The sequence below is a fragment of the Vicugna pacos genome, chromosome 20 (genome assembly GCF_048564905.1).
Source record: "Vicugna pacos chromosome 20, VicPac4, whole genome shotgun sequence".
In the NCBI taxonomy this organism is placed as follows: Eukaryota; Metazoa; Chordata; class Mammalia; order Artiodactyla; family Camelidae; genus Vicugna; species Vicugna pacos.
In genome coordinates, this window is record NC_133006.1 from 17,514,526 (window position 1) to 17,540,184 (window position 25,659).

The following is a 25,659-nucleotide window of genomic DNA, read 5'->3' on the forward strand; positions in this document are numbered from 1 at the left end:
ACTTAATTTCAATATTATTTCATACACAATATATATTTGCCATCAACATAAATCTGCCACTGAAGTCTATAAAAATTATGCAACACATTCTGTAGTTGAACAACAATGCTGTGAATTATCTGCTGTTTGCTATTATCCGTGACCACGCTTCTGTGTTACCGTGCTCATGAAAGCTGACCATCCCAAGCCAATTCGCAATTATCTTGGCACACAGACATGAAAAGCCAGAGAAGCCAAAGCCCAACTCTTCACCACAGCTGCTGACGAGAGGTCAGAGAGTTGGTTTTAAGTTTCTTCCATCTTGCCCTGTCCCTGGCTACCCCTTATGAGAGGTGTTCCAGAGGGCAGAAGCCACCACTGAGCAGAGGGATGAGGCCACAAAGGATCCACACAGTCTACAAACTGGATCACTCTCCTCTATCTGGTTGGCCAAAGGGATTGGCTTCTGTAATCCCAACAGCCCCTGGGCAAGTCCTACACATCCTTCTAGAGTTAACTCAGCTACCGCTGAGTTAAATCAAGGGTCTAATTAACACTGTTTAGCTACCACCAAGGTGTGGATTCTATAATACAATTTGGCTTTTTAGGAGCTCCAAACATGGAGAAGGCAAAACAGAGACTCGGTCCTTCCTTGACTGTAATGCAATACACTCAATGTTATGTCAGAGGTACATGCTATAAGACTGTAGGGGGAAGGAGGAAGGAGTGACCAGGGGAGCCTTACAAAGGGAGTTTGAGAGAGAAGGGGCCATGGGAGCAAGCCTGGCAGGACAAGTGGACCCGGGAGATGAGGACTGGGGCAGAGCCTTTCAGGAAGAAAGAGCTACAAACAAGGGCGCAGAAGTGGACATGCTTGCAACTTGGCTCAGTACTCAGTGCAGTAAAACCTGAGTTAACCCTTGAGGAAAGATGGGGCTTGCTGGTGGACACAGCGGTCAGCCGCACGGGAGCACCCCACTCACACATCACAGTCTGACCTGTGTTGTCTTAAAAGGATGCTGTTTACCTCAGAAACCTCACATCAGTCTCTCTTCCTCCCACCAGCTTACCAACTGATTTTTTCCTACCACATCCCTTATTCTGTTCGTGATACTGGATTTAGGTTTTGGCTTTAGTTTTCCTTCAAGCTGGTTAATTGCCAGTAACTACAACCACCACCCTCAAAGCCATAGCTAAGGCTTGTTAAGTGCTTTCCCTAGGCCAGGGGCTGACAACCTTAGCAACCATCCTTTGAGGGAGGTATTACTTATTATCAATGCCATTTTTCAGATGAGAGAACTTAGGCTCAGAGAGGCGCAATAATCCGTGAGGTCTTACAACAGGTGGGTGGGGAGCCAAACGCAGGATTCAAGCGCAGCTTTGTCTGAGTCTAGAACCCATCTTCTTGACCACCATGCTGTGACGACCCTCCCTAAGCTATCCTTACTCCGCTCACTCTGAGAAACAGGGCAGGAGGCAACAGACTTCTTCCGTGAGAGGGCCAGACAGCAAATATTTTCAGTTCTGCGAACCACACAGCCTCTATTACAACACTCAACTCCACCCTTTGCTCGCACCATGTCGGCTACAGACAACACAGAAATAAATGGCACGGCTGGGTTGCAGTAAAACTGTACTTACACAACAAGGTGACAGACTGGGCTTGGCTGCTCAAGGTTTGGCTCCTAATCTATAGCAGTTTGTTCGCTCAGCCAGCGTTGACTGAGTGTCTTCCCTGTGCCTGGTGCGTTCTGGATTCTGGGTAGCGGGGAAACCACGCAAGTCTCCACCCCCTCCCCCGTGGAGCTTAAACCCTAGCAAAGATTCGGCTGTTTGTTTCACCTGTGTCTGATACCCTGCCTCCTAATCTTGCTCCTCTTCACGCTGCCCTTAGGTCCGTGGTTCTCAGTTTAAACTTTAGATCACCTGGGGGGCTTGTCGAACAATCAATCCCTGGGTGCCACTCCTCAGAGATTCTAATTTACCTGGCCTGGGGTGGGCCCAGGTTCTGATCATTTTACAAGCTTCCCAGGTGATGGGTTGCGACACAGGGCTTGGGTAGCTGTTTGTCTCCTGCCTCCTGTTTCTTCCACTTACTGTGTGAAATAGGGGGACTCTTCTAAGCCCTCAGTTTGAGTTGTCAAATGTGGATAATCCTAATCACCCAGGATTGTTATGAAGATGAAATGAGACCACATGCTTTTCAAACTGGAGGCTGTCATACAAATATTGGGTGCCACTGTCATCCTGCCATTACGATTTGGTTTTAATGGTAGGTCCTGTCTCATTGATTTCCCACCTTGATTTTGATTTTGATGCTTGGGACCAAGAGAGTTTTTGGGATTTCTCAAACCAGCTCTGTGGGTAGCGCCTAATAGCCCGTGGCCCTTCCTTTATCCCAGTAGAGAATCGCACGGGGCTGCCGTTTGTTTGGCCCGGGGAGCACTGTTCTGTGCCTGCTTTTGTATTGAAGGTCTCCATCTCATAGCTGACCTTTGAGCGCCATTGTGAAGCCTTGAATAAGCAGCTGATGGACAAATGCAAACCCAAACCCATGTACTTTCACGAGTTTAGAACTAGCAAGGGAAAGGTATCACCATTCTGCTGAATGCTGATCGGGCCCTGCCCGTGTATTATTTCATCCTCAGAACCACCCTGGGACATGAGAATAGCTCTTGTTCTCACTTGACAGACGAAGAAGACTCAAAGAGGGCGGACAGCTTGTGACCTGATGGGTCCAGAACTCCAGTCTGGGTCTTCTTGATTCTGAAGCTCTCTGCACAGCACCCTGGGGCAGCATACAAATAACTCAGCTCCTCTTCAGCCAGGATTCAATGAGCTACCAAACTGCCTAAAGTTTCTTTTTCCCAGGTTTTTTTTTTCCTTTTCTTTTCTTTTCTTTTCTTTGTTTGGAGGGGGAGACCCAGAAAGAACCCCACCACACCTGCTCTTACCCATAGTCTGAGAAGCCTCGCACGTCACTAGCACGTTGATCCACAGGGCCAAAGAAAAGGCATTTCATCCCTTACAGCATTTTGATGGTACAGTTTTCTAACCTCATAATGAAACAAACAAACAAACAAACAAAGCAAACCAACCAAAAAAACTGTGAGCGAGCTGGAGAAATAGATACTGCCAGGAGTGAGGAATTCACTGACCCCCAATCTGGGCCGTCTCAAGAGAAGCTGGCCACTGGCTGAGCCTCTTAAAAGCTGAAAAGTCATCCCAGGCCATGGTTAAAGAGAGAGCTTGAACAAAACAGAAACAAATGTGACCTTCAAAGTCTTAAATGTCAACTTGAAGGATAACTTAGAAGCTCTGAGATGGGCCAAGAGAACCTGCAGCTGCTTTCTCCACATCATAAGTTCCTTCCGTCCTTTGGACCTGCCAAGCCCCCAGACAGTGTGTCCATCAGCAAGGGGAAGCCTCCCCAGCCCATACCCACTAAGATGTTTACAGATGGCTAAAATTCCATTTTTTTACAACTTGTCAGATTCTCCCCTCTCCCTTTGACCTGAGCACACTTGAAGAGCAGTGACAGCCTCTGACCTCAGGCTTGTCCTTCAAGACTCCGCTGTTCCTTGAGCTTCCTGTCCCTCCCAACCCTCTCACCTCCCCACCCCCCACCACGCACGTACAGCCGGCTCTGCTGCCCTTCTCCCTCCTGAGAACTCAAACACAGGAGGGGTTTCCAGGCAAGATATCCAGGATGCCTGGTGTCTCCTCCCAGCTCTCAGGATAACAGACCGGCCATGCTCCTGGATAATCCTCACCGGCCACTGTTTCTAGAGGGAGGAAGTAAGGGTGACCTGAGCCCTAGAAACTCCACCCCTCAGCCTTCAAAAACAGAAAACATGTATCCAGATTTGGGGAAGGGTCCTTTCCAAAGCACATGGGTTCCTGATGGCTGAAAAACTGGAAAACAAAATTATGAGATCCCCTTTGTTAAGGGTCTACAGCATTCCTAGCTCTGTACTCTTCCCTTGGCATAAATATTATTTTCGTGACAGCCTGGTGAGGTAAATTTTAACCTCATTTGATAAAGTGAGGAAGCTGAAGCTCAGAAGAAATCAGTAATGTTTCCCAGGTTACTAACTCTCCCCTGGGCAGAGAGCTCTGCTGTCTGCTCTTTGGCTGTTGTGCCAGGCTGCATTTGAGGTCCAGAGCTGAAGGACACAGGATCCCTGAACACAGAGCCTCTGGTTGTGGAGATGCAGAGGATCATCTGCTGTCAAAGCCAAGGACACCCTCCAAGAAGTTCTTCCTGCGTTTGCCCTTTGGACCTTCAGGAGAGCTAAGGTGCACCCTCTGTAAGTATTCTGATCTCAGAGCTGACCTAAGAGCTGGCCAGAAGCTTAGGCTGACAGAAGGGGCAATGAGAAGGCTTCCACGTCAGCCCAAGTGTCAGGGGCCTGGGAATCCATCTGTCCTGGGTCCAAAGTAGGTGAAATGTCCCCCAGAGCAAACTCAGAAGGGTCAGGATTCAACTGACCCTCCAAGAGGGCGATGAAAGAGTGCTAAGCCCAATTCTCACCTTCGGCTCTCCCAGAGGAGTTCTGGGCTGGGGCAAGAGGCTACCCTAGACCCCCAGATGGGTCCACGCTGTCCCTGGGTACTCGGCCTTCTGCTTGTAAATGGTGAGAGTGAGCGGGATAGTTTAAACTGTTACTTCCATTGGCTCCACTGTAACAAAGCCAGCCTCTGCCTCACTGATGATCTTTGCACCCTCCCAACCACCTACACTTGGCCCTGCCCGATTCTTTACTTCTGGATCTAGGCTCTTCAGTAATGGGGAGAATTTAACCTGTTTTGCATCCAGAAACTCTGGGGGCAGGAAGCTGGGGAAGAAGACTGGGGAGAGGACATGTTTCCACAGAAAGCAATAGTCTTCCAACCTTCCCCTCACTCACCCAAACTAAAAACCTCTACCAGCCTTCCTATTGGTCCCGCCTCACAGCCTCCCCTCTTCCTGAACTCCTGACTCTCTTCTCAGTTCTAACACCCAGGAGAAGTTTCCCTCCTCTTTTTGTCCTGATGGGGGCACGAGTATTCCCTCAGCATCTCAGGATCCAGAGGAAAAGCCCTGGAAACTCGGCTAGAAGTCATGAGCTGGAGTGTGCAACTACCACTGAGCAAGACAATAATAGGGCAGTTGTTTATTTAAAAAGGAGAGAAATGGGGGTCAACGCAGCTCCCAGAGCAATTGAGAAATGGCCCGTTTATGCTTCCATGCCTGAGGCCACGACCACATGGTCACTAAGGCACAAATAGGCGCCGACACGTGCTTCTCACGGGTACCCAGCTACCCCCGTTTCCACGCACTTTTGTTTTCACGGGCCTTTAGCTCAATTTCCTTCTTCTTCATCACATTCAAGTCAAAGACACAGTACTGAAGTTAAAGGAGTCTATAGCTGACACTGCTGTCTGCTCGGTCTTTTATAGCTCTTCCCCAGGGGTCAATTTGTATAATTTCTAAAATCCTTCCCAAATCTTGAACTTCCTGTGGGTCTGGTTTTAGATCCAGATTTCCTCCCGGTCGCTTGATTTTATTCTCTCATTTTTTTTCTAGGACACAGGGAGAGTCCAGTAATCTTCCTCCCACCCAAACATTGTAGGTTGGTTCAGTTGCAAAACACAAACCCAGAGACCCGGCTAGGACGAAGCTGAAAGGGCTCTCTTTGTGGTCACTGGTTTGTTGAACTAAGCTATTGACATCCAGTGCGTGCATTGGGCAATCCAGGGCTGGTGGGTCCAAACAGTCCCGCACCCCCTTTCCTCCCACTCTCAGTAGAGCACAATCCCCCCTCTACATCCTAGGGAAAATCCATTCCTTCTTTCAGCCAACTTTTCAGAGAAATCCAAGAAACTGACACCAAACTCGGAAGGAACGGCAACACAAAACTTGAAACTATTTAAAGATGGGAAGTTGCTCTCTTTTCCCTTGTACATTTCCAGGAAAATCACCAGGGACTCTTTCCTGGAGAGGTGTGATTTTTTTCCTTCCCAGGAACTTTGTAAATGCACCACAGGACTGTGGAAGAGTGGCCAAGGCAGAGAGAGAAGAGTTAAATCAAGCCCAGACCTCAACAATCTGTGTTCAATTTTGATAAAAATCTCTCCCCCTCTCCCCCACCTCCCCCCTTCCTCCACCCCACAGCTCATACATGTCTCTTTATGTTACGAGCTTGCATCTTGTTTGGGGCACTGCAGCGCTCCCAGAAAACCCCGCATGGCCGCCAATGTGGGCACATGTGGCAGACACGTCCATCCCATTCTCTGGCAGGGCTGGACACCGAGCTTCAGTGTCCTGCCCACTACCTCCTCCTCCTCCCTGTCCCCTTTACAATTACCTGCCTCCAGACCAGATCCTTCCTTCCTGGTTAAGTCAAAGCCCCATTGCCTGGCGCTGTCCGAACCACAGCAGGCAGATGGGCAGCAGCCGCAGGTGCTAAGATTCCCCAGTCAGGACCCCTTTCCTGGGATGCTCCTTCCCTCTCCCAAGGTCCCACTGCCTCTGAGAGCAAGAACCTCCCTGCTCCCTCTGCCCTGCCTGCTGGCCAGAGGCCAGTTTTGCCAGTGGGAGCTGGGGGCTAGTAAAGAGTTAAATCACCCGAAGGAAGGCACAGCCTGAACCAGGAAAAGCCACCACCAAAAAGTTGTCAGTTTGGGGGGCAACCGGCTATGTTTGTCCACTTGTGACAACAAGGAATCAGATTTCAAAGCCACAAACAAACATTAAAAAAAAAAAGTTTTCCAAAGACATTTCCTGTGTCCAGATGTGCCCATCCAGACAGACACAGACACACACGCAAATCACACCCATCGGCACAGACACGCACGCAGGGCCTGCGAGCCCCACTCAAGGATCCTGCGCGGCTCCAGCAAGCACTTTGGAGAAACAAAACAGGCAGCCCGCGGAGCCGCTGCCTTTTCAATCCCGTTTCAGCGTTGGAAAGAAAGTAGAGGGAGAGAGAAGTGGGGAAGTACCCCGAAAGCCTCCTGCGGTCCTCCCGTCCCCGGATGCGAAGCAAGGACGTGAGGGGGCAGCCGCACTTACTCCGAGGACCCCATGGCGCGTCCTCCGCTCCCGCAGCCCCGCGCCCGGCTGCGCGCCCGCCGCCCGCTGCGCCCCGCTTCGCGCTGTGCTCGCTCTATTCCGACCAAACCTCGCCGCTTCCCCTGGGCCGGCCTCGCGCCCGCCCGCCCCGCTCTGACGTCAGGCGTCTTGGAGCGGGATATTTATGGCAAGGATACTCTGAATTTTCCCTAGGTAGAGTTCTGATTGCAGTTTCTTGGGATTTGTAATTTTCACACTCTCAGACAGAAAGCAGGGGAGGGAGGCAGGGAGAGCGCAGCCGGCAGGGCGAGGCAGACAATGAGGGTAGCTGTTTCCAACTCTGGCAAGGAGCCTTCTCTGGGCTCCCTCTGTTTTGGAAACATGTAATGGTCAGGGAGGCAGAAGCGGTGACCTAGGCGGTGGGTTTCTCCTGGCTCCTTCCCTGGCCCGAGCCGGCTGGGAGGTCAGGTGCTGGGGGCAGGGGAGAGCTCTCTTCACAGACCAGGTCCCTGCCCGGACACTAAAGTACCAGGAAGGTGCTAGGGCAAAAAAGGAGATAAATCAGGCTGAACAGAACAGCTACTTAGAAGCCCTGGTCCACACCCTAACAACTTTTCCATTTCTTCTCTGGGAGTGGGTGCATTTAAAACAAACAAACAAAAGTTTATTTTTATTAAATTAGGTTCCACGCTCCCTGCCTCTGTATAGCTTTTCCAACTTAGTACCAGTCAATTCATCTTACTTCATTGCTTATATACAGAGTTTGAGCCATTTACAATAGCTCTCATTCATACTTTTAAACATTGCTTTTAATTTTTTTTTTTCCTTAAATGTGATTGTGACCTACCTCCTGTTCTGGACTGGAAGTTGCCTTAGTCAAAAACAACTGTCTCCTCCACGATTGGCACCATGCTAAGGGTGAGTCTAGGTTTTCTCTGTCTCCCTGACACTCTCAAGAGTGAGCAAGCAGACAGTGCCCACACTGGGTGATGACCTACACAGAGTTTTCTGGGTGTTCAGTCCTGGATTCCTGTGGTCATCTGTTTCTCCACCTAGCTGAAGGAGTTGAGGGAAATGGGTTGGTTTAAGGACCATCCTTCCAGAGTAGAGAAAAGGAGAGCATAATGTTTTATCCTATATGGTTCCCAAGGACTGGAGAATGAACTGAAAAATGATATGCATGAGATGCAAATCGCTTGTAGAGTTGGACAACATAAGCGTGCAGGTATTCAAGTCCCGATTAAGGAGAAGGAACACAGACAACCACAAGCCATCACTAAAACAACTCCATGAGCTTTCTGTTAGCCCAGATGGGGTAAAGGTGGTGGTGGGTCTTAACCACAGTTACAGTGCAGCAGGGACTCAAGGACTTGGAATGTATTTACCCCTTTGGCAGCAGCTGGTTAGGGCTGATTGCCTGAGGAGCCAAGTCTTGGGGCTAGGCCTCTTGGTTGGAGACAGCCAAGATGTTTTGGTCCAAGCCACAGAGGGCTCAGAGCCCTGCAGTTTGGTCACTGTCAAGTTGTCCTCCTGAACATCATAACCCCTGCCACATCCCTCCAGCCCCTTCCTCACATCAAGTTTCCACTGGCAGGCTGAGCTCTGATCTGTAGTAGACACTGCACATTGGCTTCCAAAAGCTACTGATAAACCCCTTCTCCCTTGCCTTCCTCAACTAAAGAAAACTAAAATCTACAATATTCACCATTCCAGACTCCCTTGTAGCTAGAGATAGCTATGAAACCTAGTTCCGGCCAGTGAAGTTGGCATGCAGAAGGCAGGGTCATCTTCCACAAAAACTCATTAAGAAAAAGCCAGATTCACATACAGATGGCCAACAGGCACATGAAAAGATGCTCAACATTGATAATTGTTAGAGACATACAAGTCAAAAGTACAGTAAGGAATCACCTTGTACCAGTCAGAATGGCTATCATCAAAAAATTGACAAATAATAAATGCTGGAGATGGTGTGGAAAAAAGGGATCCCTCCTACACTGCTGGTGGGAATGTAATTTGGTGCAGCTGCAATGGAGGACAGTATGGAGTTTCCTTAAAAAAACTAGAGTTACCATATGATCCAGCGATCCCACTCCTAGGCATATATCTAGAGAAAACTTATTTGAAAAGATACATGCACCCCAATGTTCATAGCAGCACTATTTACAACAGTCAAGACATGAAAACAACCTAAATATCCATCAACAGATGAGTGGATAAAGAAGATGTGGTATTTATATATATAATATATATATATATATATATAAATAATGGAATATTACTCAGTCATAAAAAAGAATGAAATAATGCCATTTGTAGCAACATGGATGGACCTAGTGGTTATCATACTAAGTGAACTAAGTCAGACAGTGAGAGACAAATATCATGACATCACTTATAATGTTAAATCTAAAAAAAAAAGATACAAATGAACTTATTTTCAAAACAGAAAGACTCACACACATAGAAAACAAATTTACAGTTATCGAAAAGGAACGGTGTAGGGGAGGGATAAATTAGGAGTTTGGGATTAGCACATACTAACTACTATATATAAAATAAACAACAAAATCCTATGGTATAGCACAGGGAATTAAATTCAGTATCTTATAATAAACTATAATGGAAAAGAATCTGAAAAAGAATATGTATGAATGTGTGTATATATATAACTGAATCACTATGTATTACATCAGAAACTATCACAATATTGTAAATCACCTATACTTGTATTTAAAAAATTTAAAAATTCAAAAAAAAGAAAAAGCCAGATTCAGATGGCATGCCCCTTAAACCCTTTGACATTTCCTCTTCCTCCTTGCCCCATTTCTTCTCTCTTGGAACACACATATGATGCCTGGAGGTACAGCAGCCATATTGCAACCTAGAAAAACAAATGCCACTCAAGGATGCTGGCGCAGGAAGATCAAAGAGCTGAGGCCCTAAGTGACATCCCTAAGTGGCTGTACTTTCTTCTGACTTCTTGTCAGGTGAGAAAAATAAACTCCTGTGTGTTCAAGCTATTATAGCTGAGCCTTGTGTTTTATAGCTAAATATAATCTTACCTGATACACTCCCATCAATCTACCAAAATACAATATTGGGACAGTTCCTGAGCATTAGCTTACAAGTATGACAATTCTTTTTAACCTCATACCAACATCATTCTTTATAGTTTTCAAAGCCTAGTTACATATATCTCCTCTGAACCTCACAATTTGGGGACATATCACTATAACCTCCATTTTTTATATAAGAAAAGAAGCCAGATTCGATAAATATCCTGCCCAAGATCACACAGTCAACCAATAAGTGTCCCTTAGACCCTAAGCTAGTTCTTCTGACTCTAATTCTGTGTATTTTCTGCAACAACTTTAATAACCCAATAACAGACTCCAATGAAGAATCCCTATTCCTGCAAAGTCATCATGAATTCTATTTAATTCAACGAAGATGAAGGAGATTGAAAGTAAGTTCTGGAACTGGAAAGTGCCACAGTGCACTTGGGAGTTAAGTCCAGTCCATTGTCTCCCTGAATCCCCCTCACCTTCCAGCTAGCTGCTGACATCCTGCCCTGAATCCCTGAAGTTGTGCTTTCTCAGGTCACATGACCTTTTAGTTGACTCCAGTCTTGTCAGTCTTCGTTGTCACATCCTTCAAAATGTGTAGACCACCCCTTTCTTGAAGCACTCCCCTCTCTCAGGAATGTCTTCTCAGCACTACAACCCCCCTTGTGCAGTTTCTCTTCCTGGGCCTTCTTCCACCTGGATGTCGAAGTTCCCCAGGGATCTGTTGGTCACTTTCCTTCTCCTGTGCATCACCGACTCTCCTCTTGTGATGTCATCCTTTCTTGTGACTTCCAGGCTCCATGACTATCAGGGAAAGTTAACTATTGTCTCTACACCCTAATCTATATTCCAAATACCATTTTCCCTCAACTTTAATCCTGCTTTTCCAACTACTTATCTTTATTGCCTAACTTTGGACAAAATAAATGGTATCTACAGAAAATTGTTACTATTTAAAAAAAAAGATGCAGGAAAGTGACTAAAGCACAAGAGAGTTTTGTGACCGACTCACTTCTAGTATCAGGAGCTTTGGTGCGACCATCCCCCCTTGGAATCATACCACAGGCTGACCTACTTGACCACAGTTGTAAGGAAATGTAGTGGAATTAATGGAAGTTAGCAGGAGCAGACCAAATAGAAATGAAGAGCCAGGCTTAATGAGAAATAGGATATCCTCGTTAGCTCCTTTTAGCATTAATTCCTTTTAGAATATTCTTGTTAAGTTATTCTAGGCAAAATCAGAGGAAGAAAGGGATTAAAGATCAGGTGAGTCAGGACCGGAGACTTAGAGGTGGTGGGTGGGGAGGATGAGAAGGACAGGGACAGGGGGAGTGAGGCTGTGCACCAGAATTTTCCAGGTCTGGGAGAGGGGAGGTTCTATCCCTCCCCAGGTGAACTTACTCTGGTTCTGTTGGGAAGAGGAGCAGGTGAAGCTTGTAAAATATGTGGTTCTAAGTGCTAAGGGGCTGTTTTTGAGGCTGGGTGAGCCCTGAAGTGTCCATAAAATGGGAGGGTCCCTTCCAAGTTCGTTTGGTTCACCCTCTACCCCAACATTATCCCACACAGAGCCCTAAGATGGAGGCGGGTGGTGCTCTATTCTCAAGACCACAGGAGGGGGGGTGGTGGCTCCATCTTTCTTCACCTGTCAGCTGCACATTCCAGGAATGTTCCCTGAACACACAGTGAGGCTCTGTGCAGGACACTGCTCCTCTGGAAAATTCCACCTGCTCATTGAGGGTTCCTCAAATAGTTCATCAAGCTTGTCTTGGCTTCCAAAGCCAACCATGTACTTCCAAGGCCCAGCCAACTCATGGGAAAAGTAGAAAAAAGCTTCCCAAAGGTCCTTGCTTGCCCACTGTCCAGGGCCAGAGCTCCTGGTCTATATCGCATAGACCTCGGGAGCGCTCAGCAAAGACCTTGTGAGGGTAAGTGAGAATCCCATGAGTACGCCACCCAATCAGGGTGATGATGACCAGATCCCCCTCTTCTCCCTAATTTACTGAGAACTCAGGTGTTAAAAGTCAGAGACCCTCGTTAAATCCTCAGTCTGGCCTCTCGCTGCTGTGTGATCTCAGCACAGCAGGAAACTTTCTGAAACTTGGTGTTTGTGATGGTTAATTTCATATGTCAACTTGGCTGGGCCATGGTGCCCAGATATTTGGTCAAACATCGTTCTGGATGTTTCCATGAGGGTGTTTTTTTGGATGAGGGGGAAATTCTATAATGTGGGTGGGCCACATTCAGCCAATTAAAGGCCGTAATAGAACATTGACCTCCAGGATTCTGCCAGCAGACATCCTTCAGAGTTGAACTGCAACTCTTCCCTGGATCTGCAGCCAACCAGCCTCCCCCATCAGACTTTGGGTTCATCAAACCTGCACAATTACAGGAGCCAGTTCCTTAAAAATCTATCTGTCTATCTATCTATCCATCCACTTACCTACACACACGTGTACATGTGCATGCTCACATCCTGTTGGTTCCGTTTGTCTGGAGAACCTTGATTAATACAGTTTCTCATCAATAACATGGGATGAAGAATGTTGTATCCCAAAGGACTGTTGACAAGGTTAAATGAGGCAAAATGGATTGAAAGTTGCTACTTCCATGAGTTCTTCTGAGACTGGGGAGGAACACTCAGAATTGTGAGGTCTCTCTCATCCCACCCCTGAGGCTGTCCGAATCTGCCTGCTGACCCCCAGGCTCTGCTCAGGGAAGTGCCAAACTCTGTATCAAGGATGCTGACAATGTCTAGAGGGCAGAAGCAGCTTGTTCTAAACCCCATGTGGCACAGACACATCACATGTCAGGTATTTTGATCATGGGCCCGATCCTGCTTCTCTCACTTATATAATAAGGGATGTCATCTCCAGTGATTAGAACAGGCTTCCTGGACTTCTATTAGCTGACAGTAACTTCTAAGGATACAACTAAAGAAAGTTCAGAGGGATCACAGTTCCTTCCGGGAAAGGACCTCTCAATAGGACGTGACCTTCTTGAAAATGTTTTAGGTCCTCGCTGTGGTGTGGGGTAGTAGAAAGGTCTCAGAATGTGCATCAGAAAAGCCTGGTTTCTAACCCCAGCTCTGGCTCTTAGAGTAAGAGCATCATTTAGCTTCTCTGAAAAAACTATGGATAAATAGGAGGATCGAGCCCCCGGTGCCAGAGTGGGGACTGAATTACAGACTATACTGACACATGGCCATTATTCTTACATGCCTCTTCCTCTCTTTGCCCTTTGCCATCTCCACTCCTTCCCGCCCCCTACAGCTCCTCTGTTAGTTAATACCAAGAATACACTTAACATTAATGCACAATTCACCAGGTTCCTGGCATTTAGCTCTCCACAAACATCTTTGCCCGGAGTTAAGAAACCTCCCCTGGCTCAGATATGACCACACCAAACAGGCAGCGATTGGAGACTCGCCTCCATCAAGGCCATCGCCTTCCGAGGCGTGGGACTGCATTTTTGAGAAGCCTTCTCAGGTTGTTTGCAGCAGCTTTGAGAGTCGGCTCTGCTGCCCTGCCTACGTCAAAACCCTAAGTGTTTAACCACAAGACACACAATCCTGGGACATCGTGGCGGCAGCCCCCCACCCCCGGTGTGAGGCAGGCCACGAGTGTGTCTAATCCAGTATGTTCTCCCACTCCACTCTCGACCCTGGCAGAGCCCAGTGAGGCACCGCACCTGGCCAGATGTGGGATGGGATCTTGCGCAGTGTGCAGAGTGCTTGAGTGCGTGAGGAAGTGGGTGGAATTCCTTCCTAACCACCCCAACATGTGATCTGAGCCCAGGGTCCCAGGCCAGGGAAGGCCATGCCCACTAGCTGTCACAGCTGCTTGTGTTATTTCTAGGGCCAGAGTCCTTGTAGTCAGGGCTGCATACGCGCTCCCATGATAGTCCCATTTTCAGTGGCTCAAACCCCTTGAAAAAAATAATGCTGGGGGTTAAGTGCTCCAGCTTCAAGGTGAAACTGTATTTTGAAATGCTTGAGAGAAAGAAATCTTCCCAACTGATCTATACTGGGACTGAAGATGCGTAAACACATGCACGCATGCACACAGTCATTTTTCTCCCTTGAAAAATAATTTGAGACTGCTTACAATCTTCAGGTCCTGGTGACTTTGGGCTGGCATAGATGTGTGTATGTGTGTATGCAACTGAGCAGGGATTTTTGGAAGATTAAGGGACGTCAGGAGAAGCATGACACGTTTCATCATTCAGTGGTTTTGTCTCTTAAAGGAAAATATCTTTAAAATGGTAAAGTGATGATGTTAGGAATCTGTTCTTAATTACCACTCAGTAACTTGGCAATCTGTTTTATCCCATTCATTTCTTTTGGAAAGTTCTCAGCGACTCATCTCTTCAGCTGTGTGTACACAATCACACACACACAGAAATAAAGAAAGAGAAAACCCACCCTGGTTGCAGTTGGAAAGAGCAGGAACATTTGCACATCTCATGAATCCCCCTGCAGATATTCATAAGCGCAGGTTTTCAGACACTGGGAAGTTTCATAAACACCCAATAGGCTTGTTTGATTGAAGCGTATATGTGGTTTGAGACTCTAGGGATATTTTCTTACTTTCTTTAAAAGAAAGAAGCAGAAACAGAAGCAGCTGCAAAGAAATCCTTCTCTAACACTACTTATTCACTCATCCTGCTAAGTCTCAGGCACTGCGGTAAGCCCTGGTGATGCAAAGGTTCATTAGATGGGGTTTCTATCAATAAGAATTCAACCCAGTGGAGGGACCATGCAAGAAAGCTTGACTACATCCAGGTTAAAAAAATAAATAAAAGCACATGAAACTTTCAGAATCACTGAGGTTAGGATGAGGAAAACAGTATGTTGCCTGCCTTTGAATGTTGAAGAAAGTACCGTCCCTTTCCACTGGTACCTTCCAGGCCAGCGTTTCCAAAATGCATTCTATAGAATGCTAATATCTTTACGTGGCTTGCCAAAAAGGCAGAGGGAGTATTCCTCGTGGTCAAACAAGTTTGATAAAAACTGTAAGTCTGCCACTTCTATACACACACCTGGGAACGTCGCAGTGCACGTTAGCATACTGAAAGTTCTGAGACAGCCCCCAGTAGAAGAGATCTGCCTCACTTTGCTCAGCACTGTACTCCCCAAAGTTGTTTCCTCACAGGACCCATTTTCCACATAACATCTATGAACATCCGTAACTTTCAGAACATTGTTTAGTCTGAAGGGGACCAGAAGAAGGCTCTAAAAATAAACACAAGTGTAATGCGATGCTGAATTGGAATTTTTAATGAGGCAGCAAGATACAATCAATAAGAAATTCTACAATCATACTTCAGCATGAGAAGTAGATTTTCAAAAGGCAATATTGAGTAACTGGTTACATGTCTCCAAGAGCTCCTTCCTGTAAAAAAAATTGGAAGTGTGGAAATTGAGGAAAGAATGTAATGAAGAAGGTTTCTCTGAGATGCCTGCACTAGAATTCCTTCTCTTTACCCCTACTGAGAGAACAGTTTACGGGGGATGACTCAAGGACCTCACTAAATGCTTCCTGAAGTAGGGAATTGTGGACAGTGTCGGACTCCAGCCTGGAAATCTACAAGGCAAGAGACAGATGGTAAACTGATTTGGTGGGGGATCAAAGGAGAGTAGTTGCTTTATTGGGAAGGCTGGCACTCTCTGCACTTGCTAGGACAAGGATTGATACATGTTTCCTGACAACCATATGTGGGCCACATGGGAGAGAAAGTGAGCCAGGAGATGCTTTTTGATCTTACCAAAGAGGACTACCTGGAAGAATTGTGGGACCACAATACCAAGAGTTGGTACAAAGTGGGCCACTGGAAAACCAACTAAATGGGAGAAAATCCGCTGAAGGAAGAGAATGCACAGGCCGTAACATGAGAGTTGCAGTTAGAAGGACCCAATGGAACAGTCTGAAAAACCCACCAAGGGACTCATAGGGAAAAGAGTCTGATATATGCAAAGCCATTTTACAACCATACCAGTCAAGTAAAAACTTCCCTGTGGAAGTGGGGGTGGGGAGGGCTTTCAACTGTGGCTGAGCTAGGAGATTAGCAAACCTTATCCCCCAAAGCAATTATAAATTTGGATTAAATTGACAAAAACTATCATTTCAGCACTATGGAAATCAATCAAAGGCATATTAACAATCTGAGAAGAGTTTATACTTTACCAACTGATGGATTTGGGTTAAGAATATTGGGAATCTTTGGTGTTCTGGCTTGAGGGTTTGTGAAATCATTGACTGATCACTACACTAGGAAGATACAAGGGTTATCTTTAGGAAGCCAAGTTTCCAAATGAAAGTAAGAATATCAAAACAAAACTGAGCTGAGACATCTAGCTACATACTGCAGGTTTCACAGATTTAGCCAAGGCAAGTTACAGAACAAACAAATGAAGCAGTAACAACTTTCAGAATCCAAAGTTGCTACAAAAGATTATCTAAAATGTCCAGTTTTCAACAAAAATGTTTCACGACACACAATGAAACAGTCGAGTGTAACCGTATGTGCAGGAAAAAAAAGTCAACAGAAACTGCATGAGTGTCCTCACATGCTGGGTTAGCAAGCAAAGACTTAAAAGCAGCTACTATAAATATGTTTTAAAAACTGAAGAAAGCAATGTTTAAAGAATCAAAGAAGGGAGTGACAACAGTGAATGAACAAATAGAGATTCTCAATTAGGACACAGATATTATACTTTTAAAAAGAATCAAATTAAAATTCTGAAATTAAAAAACACACCTAAAATGAAAAATTCACTATATGGCTCAGTGGCAGACTCAAGATGGCAGAAGAAAGAATCAATGAACTAGAGGATAGATCAATAGAAATGACCAACCTGAAGAACAGAGATAAAAAATGAAGGAAAAAAATGAATAGAGACTCAGAGATCTCTGAACAACATCAACTGTGTCAATATTCAATTGAATGGGTGTCTGAGGAGAGGAGATAGAAGTGAACAGAAAAAAATTGAAGATATAGTGGCATAAAATTTCCAAAATTTGATAAAAATCTACTGATCTGCTTTATCTACTGATCCAAGAAGCTCAAAAATCTAAGTAGAATAAAAACAAAGAAAATCATACCTAGAGATATCATAGTCAAACTCTTAAAAGCCAAGGCAAAGAGAAAATCTTGAAAGAAATGAGAAAAAATACTCATTACTTATAGGGAACATATGATAATAGTTGACTTCTCGCCTGATACATTGGAATGACATAGTCAAAGTGTTGAAAGAAAAATATTCCTAGCCAGTAAGTTCTAAATCCAGCAAAACTACTCTTCAAAAATTTAGGCAAAATAACTCCCAAAGCATAGTTAAAATAAACAGAAATTAAAGTGATACTCCTTAAAAACGTATTTAACATGCAAAAAAGCAGTCAAGGAGGAACAGAAAACATATAGAAAAAAATAGAAAAATGGTAATATAAATCCAACCATAAAAATAAGTACATTAAATGTGAATTAATGAACATATAGAAACAACTATATGCTATCTGAAAGAAAAACTCCTTAGATTCAAAGACACAAACAGGTTGAATGCAAAGGTTGGAAAAACAACACATTGTGAAAACAGCAGCCACAGAAAATCTGGAATGAGTATTAATATCAGATAACATAGACTTCAAAATCAGAAATAGTAGTAGAGGCAAAGGAGACTATTTCATAATTATTAAATGGTCAAAGCATCAGGAAGATATCACAAATAACAACAGAACTTCAAAATTTATAAAGTAAGAAGTGACAGAATTGAAAGGGGAAATAGAAAAGCCAGTAATAAGAGATTTCAATATCCCACTCTCAAAAATTGATTGAACAACTAGACAGTAAATCAGCAATGATACAGAAGACTTGAACAAACTGTACCAACCAACTTGACATAACTAACATTTTGTGTGCATGTGTTTAAGTGTGTGTCTATTTTGTCTGATACTATAATTTAATTCCCTTGTGGTCAAACACTATAATTTGTATGATTTCAATCCTTTTAAATTTATTGAGGCTTGTTTTATGGCTTAGTATGTGGCCTTTCCTGGAGAATGTCTCAAGTGTGCTTGATAATCTGCAGCCACTGGGTGACCATTTTATCATTAGGAAATATCTTCCTTGAGTTTAGTACCATTTCTCATGTAGCACAACTGGTACCTTCTCCAGGTAAGATCATATACTGGGCCACAAAGCGAGTTTCAATAGAATTTAAAGGATTGAAATCATACAAAATATGGCATCTGACTGCAGATCATCTGAATTAAATTATAAAACAACACCAAAAGGAAATCTGGGAAATCCCCAAATATTTGGAAATTAAACAACATACTTTTAAATATTCATGGATTGGAAGACACAATGTTGTTAGGATGGCATTTTCCCCCAAATCGATGTATAGATTCAATATGCCCCTATCAAAATCTCAGTAGGGTGTTTCACAAAAAAAGAAATTGGCAAGGTTATCTTAAAATGCAAATACAATGCAAAGGAACTAGAAGAACCAAAACAAATCTGAAAATGAAGAACAAATTTGGAGGATTTATATTACCCGATTTCAAAACTTACTATAAATCTATAATAATCAAGACAGTGTGGTGTTGACAGAGAATGGGCACGTGGAATCTACATGTGATCTGTATTATAGACCAATGGGACAGAATTAAAAGTCCAGAAATAAAACCATTTCTGCACAAGTGATTTTCAACAACTCAGTGGGAAAGGGATAATTTTTTTCAACAAACGGTGCTAAGCAATTGGAAAATCACATGAAAAAAATTATCTTGAATCACAAATAGACTTAAATGAAAGAACTAAGAATATAAAACTTCCTAGAATACAAATAGGAGAAAACCTTTATGACCTTGGGTTTAGTAAGGAATCCTTAAATATGACAGTAAAAGCATACTCCATAACAGAAAAACATGATAGACTGGACCTTGTCAATTTTTTAAGTTTTGCATTTCAAATGACACTATGGAAATGAAAAGTGAAAAGATAAGCCATATATGGAGAAAATATATGGAAATCCTATATTTAATAAAGGATTTATATCTAAAAAAAAAAATCTCTTACAACTCAATAAGAAGATGACAAACAACCTAGTTTTAAAATGGGCAAAATATCTGAACAGACATTTTGTAAGAGGAGATACACAGATGGCTAATAAGTACATGAAGAGATACTCAATGTCATTGGTTGTTGGGGAAATGAGAATTAAAACCACAATGAGATACCTCTGTACATCTACTAGAGTGGCTACAATCAAGAAGACAGCCAACAGTGTTGATGAGGATGTGGAGAAACCAAAATTTTCATACCTTGCTGTCAGGAATGTAAAACGGTACAGCCCCTTTGGAAAACAGTCTGGATCTTTCTTAAAAATTTAAATATAAATTTACCATTAGACTCAGAAATTCCTTTTCTAGGAACAAACTCAAGAGAAATAAAAAGCTATAGCCACAAAAAGACATGTATGTTAGTGCTCATAATAGCACTGTTCATAATAACCAAAAACTGGAAATAATCCAAATGTTCATCAGCTGGTGAATGGAAAAAGAAAACATAATATATCCATGCAGTAGAATACTATTCAGCAATAAAAAGGAATAGATTTTTGATTCATGCCACAATATGGATGACCATCAGAACCTTTATGCTAAGTGAAAGAATCCAGACAAAATACAGTACATAGTGTATGATGCCGCTTATTGGAAATATCCTGAAAATGCAAATTATTTATAAAGATAGAAATCAGATTAGTGGTTGCCTTGGACTAGGGGAAGGAATGGGGGTTAACTGCAAATGAGCTCAAGAGAACTTTTTAGGGTAATGGAAATGTTCTAATGGCAGAAATTATGATGGCTGCACAACTCTATAAATCTACTAAAAATCATTTAATTATACACTTACAGTGGGTGAATTTTATGGTATATAAATTATGGTATGCAAAACTGTTCAAAAAAAAAACAGAATAACTTTCCTGCCTCTCCTCCTTCCTCTCAACTTCAGTCCTGGGGGAGGGTGGGCAGGGTAAGAATCAGGTCAAAAGAGAGGAGAATGCTAACCACATCCTTTCCCCAAAGGTAGGCAGTCAGACTGCAGCCAATTTTAGCTGGGGAGGAGGTGGGTGTAGCAAGGGTCAGGGAAGAAAGGAGTCTTACTTTAAACAAATTGAAGTGGTAATTAATATACAGGATTAAATATTTTAAACCAAGTCTATGTTTTACCTTCTAACATATTTCCATTGCCAACTAATTAACAGAAAAGCCACTTGGCCTGAGATGATACCTAGTAGCAGGGAGAAGACACCCACCACATTGCAAGAATGAAAGACCAGCGGGAGGCAAAGGTAAAGTTGATTTTATAATCACCCCCTAATGAAAACTAACTTTTTAGCCTCTGGTGACACGAGGATCAGCAACAGAGCCACAAGGGCACAAATTCACTGGTATAACAAAGCATAGATTCAGAGTGTTTGGGGAACAGCAAAATTTTGAACTCAGAAGCTGTTAGACCTGGCATTGAATCCTGGCTTGGCTATTTAATAGCTATGTGACTTTGAGAATGTCACTTAACCTCTCTGATTTCAAATTACTTATCTTCACATTGATGACAGTAATATCAATCTCAAGGGGTTACTAAAAGGACTAAGTGGTATGATGAATATGAAAGGATTTTGAGAGAGGACTTATCAGTCTATATGTATCAGTCAGGGCCTTCTCAGGGAAGATGAACCACTATGAGTGATACAGACTAGGGATTTATTACAGACCTCGCATGGGAGGTAGTGATGCATTCTCCTTAAGGCTATCACTTCTGCATCTAGTGTTGGGTCCAAAGTCAGCAAAGCTGGAAACTGTGAAGGGAAGATTGATGTGAAGTAGAGGTGGGGGCACTAAGGTTTAGCTGGAACCAGGATTCAGAGAAGGAAGGAGGATGTAAGGTGGGACCTGGTAGAGCTGGGTGCCCAGCTTGTACCCCTCACCAACAAGGTCAACCAGCAGATCCGTCACAATATGAGTTACAACAGTGCCTGCCCTATAACAACCTTCAGAGCATAATAAGATGACCATAGCTTCACTTCCGCCTTTCAAATCTTATGTAAATTTCTCTTTTGGCCTGGCTTAACCTGGAACCATGCAGAGAAGAGAATTCTGGGAAACATGGTTTCAGCTTAGCTAAATTGACATAATACACGCCACCACAGTCTACCCTATGACAACTTGGCATCCATACATATTTCTTTTCATCATATTTAACGTCCAAATAAAAGCAACTGCAAGATTATTCTTTGCCTTACATGATGTAACTATCTCATGTACCACCGAAAAACACAATGACCTTCTCTGTATAAGAGGATACAAGGTTCTTTTATCCATATTTGGGAGATATTCACGCCTCTTCCAGCTGAGTCATACTCAGCTGATGATATTTTGTAAATTAAATACTAACATAGAAAGTTAACTATTAGGAACACATCTTGTGTTAGATGGGAAAGAAATGGGAAAGAGAAAGAAATGGGAAAGGAGAAAAGTAGGTTAATATATTCATAGCAAAATAAGGGGAAAATACTCATAACTATTATAGTCCTCATTTCTGAAACTGGTTTTATGGTCATTGCCTGTGTTTATAACTATCTTCTTCTACTTTCCATTCAATATTACCTTTGCCCTCAATAAGCATTTTCAGGTGGTCAAAGTTTCTCACCTGAGGGGGTGATGCAACCTTTATTCCTAAAGGGTCTGGAGCACTAGCACTCCAGGCTATATGAGGTTGCTGTAGTTTAGCTTTGATCTTCATCACAGGACACTGGAGAACCAAGAGATGTTCCAGGAGATCTCCTACATCCCAGACATACTAGCATACACCTCTTTACCGCCACTGGACAGTAACCACCAATTTCCTCTTGCTGAGATCAGTCACCTGTGCTGGCATGGTAGTCCCTCTTCTTTGGCCATCCCTTCCTTCAGGCAAGATAATTGACTCTGTCCCCTAGAAGGCTATTCATTTGCCATGATCCTTCAGGGACACCCAGGAGTGGGGCTGTGGTTTTGTTGCCCATCTTCACGATAGTATCAGTATCTTGCTGAGAATCATACGTAAGCCAAGCTCAAATTTTCTTCTGAAGTCAACTTGTCATAGAAAGGTCCCCATGCAGCCATGGGGACAGGCTGAGAGGGAGGAAGCAAGGTGGCAGGAACAAGACCAGCTACATAATTTGTGGAGCCCAGAGCAAAAGGAAGATGAAAGGACCCTTGCTCAAAAATTATGGATTTCAAGACAGTGACAGTAGAACATTAAAGCAAATGTGGGGCCCTTCCAAACACGGGCCCTGCGAGAATTCCCAGGACCCTTGACTGGAGTATGAGCCTTGGCATCTGGACTACTTACACATGCAACTTACTTGTGCTTTAGGACCTGTTTGAGACCAAGTTCATGTATACCACTTACATTTGATGATGGAGTGGTCCATTCATGCCCAACTTTGTGGTTTAATGTGTCAGACACCTGACACCTAATTCATAATGGGCCACTCAAGTCACATGGTAACTTGGCCCATGGTCAGGGGTTTTCAACCTCTACTAGGACCCGGGAGCAAGACAGAGCTATTTCTCAAAGGAGAATAGTTATCCACATAGGATGGCATATCTGCTCAAAATTCTGATAGTCTTTGCTGCGATTCACCTACTGAGGGCTGCCAAAGGCTTCATATAAGCATCTCAGTCTGCCACAGACATTTCAAGCATCATTGGATGTGCTGGATCACACGGTCCCAGAGGCAAAGCAACTTGCACAGCAGCCTGGATCTGTCGGATCTTGTCCTCGGTCCCATTCAAAACTATGCAAGCCTGAGTTGAGAATTTGTATAAGCTCTAGCCCTTAAACGTGGGCCACAAGTGTGGCCACAAAGCAGAGCAGACCAGAAACTATGAATATATCTATGGGACTCCACCATCACCAAAGAAAAATCACTCCAGGGATGTGCTCTATTGATGTTTGGTTCCTTGAACAGAAAAGTTAACATTTTTAAGTCTAGAAAGCTGGATGGTACAGTGGTTAAGACTGGGGACTCTGGAGTCAGACTTCAGGGACACTTGAGCCCAAATATAAGCCCAATCATTTTCAAGCTGTGTGAGTATGGGCAAGTCATTTAAAACTTAACCTCTCTGAGCCTCAGAGGGGATAATAACACTTACCCATTATTTATAACTATTACGAGTTATAGTAGTTATCTAAGAGTTATATCAACATGGTAAGGTTTTTATAAGGATCAAATGAGCCACATGTGTGAAGCACAGGGTTGAGGCACAGAGTAAAGACTCAACAAATGATTAGCTTTTCTTATGATGAACAGAGGACAGAAGTCACTGGATTTGGGTAGGAAGAAATCATGGTGTGGCTCATGGGAGGGATGCCCATTGGAAGTTGGACTCTCTAGGCTTTTGACTTGCAGTATGATAGGAGAGAAGTGAACCGAGAATGGGTTCAGGTTACCGTTCTGCTACTCCACACTGGGAGACCTTGGGCAAGTCCTTCCCCCTCTCTGCAGCTCTCCTGTCTCAGGTGGAAAGCCACAGTGCTGCTCTTCATGATTTCCTGATCTCTCCCATCTCTGACAGCCTATGACTGTGCGGTGGCCCCTAACTGCCATGAGAGGTGGGCTTTTCCCTCCCTGCAGCCAGGAGATCCCACCTGGGTCCCAGCAGAGAGCTCCTTGGCCAGGTCCCTGCAGCTTTTCACCCTAAAAGCAGGTCTAGCAAAGACCAATAAGAGGTTTTGAGTATTTATTAAAGCTCTGGCAATGGCTCCCACATAGACAACTGAACTATTTTCAGCCCCAGCTCTTTTCTTTTCCTTTTGAAGAGTGGGTGGATTTTAAGACAAACAGACTAATTAGGTATATGTTAGCACTGCCACAAAAGCAAAACAGTCAGATTTCCCAACACGACACCAAGCTGGGGCTTGGCATTTGGAGGATTAGAAGGGAAGTCCGGTGGTCATTCCATTTCTTATACCCAGGGGTCTTGCCTTTCTGACCAACTGGGCTCTCACTAAGCCGAGTAAGGGGAGCTTCTGTGAGGGTCTCCATCCTGGGGGTAGAGGTGGCAGGACAGCAAGATTCCCTCCTTCCACTCTCCAGGCTCCCAAGTTAAGAGCAAAGACACCACAAACACTTAAGCAATTAGAGAATAATTTAAAACAAATGTGTACTGGAGTCCGCATGGAGCAAAGTAGGCTTGGCTTAATGTGCAGTGTGGCAAGAGGCTTCCCAGTGCTTTATCTTTCACTGGGGAAAAGAGGTTCCTTCGTGCACCAAGCACACCCAGGATTCTGGTGAAACCTGCCCTCCACCCAGCCTCCCCACAACACAAACACACAGGCCCCTTATTACTTTGCTGTTTTAAAGCAGCCTCCAGCCCAGTGGAGCTGCCCTTGAACATAAATCCCCCAGCATATCAACTAAATAAGTTTTGGCTGCATACAGCAGAAAATCCAAAATAACAGTGGTGTAAATGAAATAGAAGGATACTTCTTGTTCATGGAAGAGACACTCAGAAGTAGGGAGTCCAAGGCTGGCTGTGTGTGGTAGAGAGGGTGTGAGGATGTACCCAGGGGTAAGCAGGAATGAGGCTGCCCTGTCAGGCCCTCCAAGGACATGATTTTAACCTTGAGATTTATCAGGCCAGCAAGGAGGAGGGCATCGCAGCCCCAACCTGCCTATTGTCTGCCTATTGGGCACATGTGTATTCTCTCTCATTCATTCATTACTGAGCAGTCCCTCTGTGCCAGGTACTATGTTAGGTGCCAGGTCATAGTGTGACTAAGGCAACTATGTCCACACTCTTGTGAAACTCACAATCAAGTGGGGAAGACAGATAAGAAGATGTGAACAAATACAGTAACACCGCTAGTTAAAGGGTACAGAGGAAACAGCCAGGATACTGTAATAGAGAACAGCAGGGGAGACCGACTTAATACAGGATGGGACAGGGCACAGCTAGAACTCTGCAGAAGGGGTGGGGGAAGAGATGGCCATGGAGAAGGTCGTCAGGCCAGCCAGGATTCTCAAGAAGCAGATCGAAATGATGGCAGAACTTTTGAACAGGGCCGCTGCCAACCACGTGGGAGCTAGTCATACTCAAAGGGACCCAGATAGACTGAGGAGAGCAACCAGTGTGCTCTAACCACGTGCCAGGCCCAGGCCAGCCCTGCACAGTGTGGTTAAACCTGTGTGGTAGACGAGGTGAGGCCCATTTAATGCAACGAGACACACTCAGGGCAGGTGCAGTGAGCCGGCCCTACTTAAGTAGCAAGAAAGAAGCAAAGCTGGAATTTGAACTCAGGTCCTCAAGATCCACACCCAGGCCCTCTGTATACCTAGCTACTCAGCTCATAAGAGGAAAGTGATGTGTTTTGGCACATCCATGTGGATTAGGGAGGGCAGGATGCTGGCCCGAAAAGCCTGGTGCAGGTGCCCATGGAGAACTAACAGACCAGCCCGACAAGGGCACAAAGGCCAACTGGCCTAAAGCATCACATTACACTCCCCAG

At 44.4% G+C, this 25,659-nt stretch overlaps 1 protein-coding gene across 3 annotated transcripts in view; it reads right to left on the bottom strand.

Moving 5' to 3' along the window:
* The window catches only part of DAAM2 (dishevelled associated activator of morphogenesis 2), a 127,928-nt gene that overhangs the window by 97,509 nt on the left and 4,760 nt on the right, over nt 1-25,659 (bottom strand). The window contains exon 1 of one of the 3 annotated variants that reach the window (XM_072945059.1): nt 7,037-7,223. The exons of 1 other annotated variant lie outside the window; for it this stretch is intronic. The gene's annotated coding sequence lies outside the window, so the exon portion shown is untranslated. Of the gene's footprint in view, nt 1-6,329; nt 6,478-7,036; nt 7,224-25,659 lie in introns of those variants that run through there. One more of the 3 variants, XM_072945060.1, reaches the window with a different exon arrangement.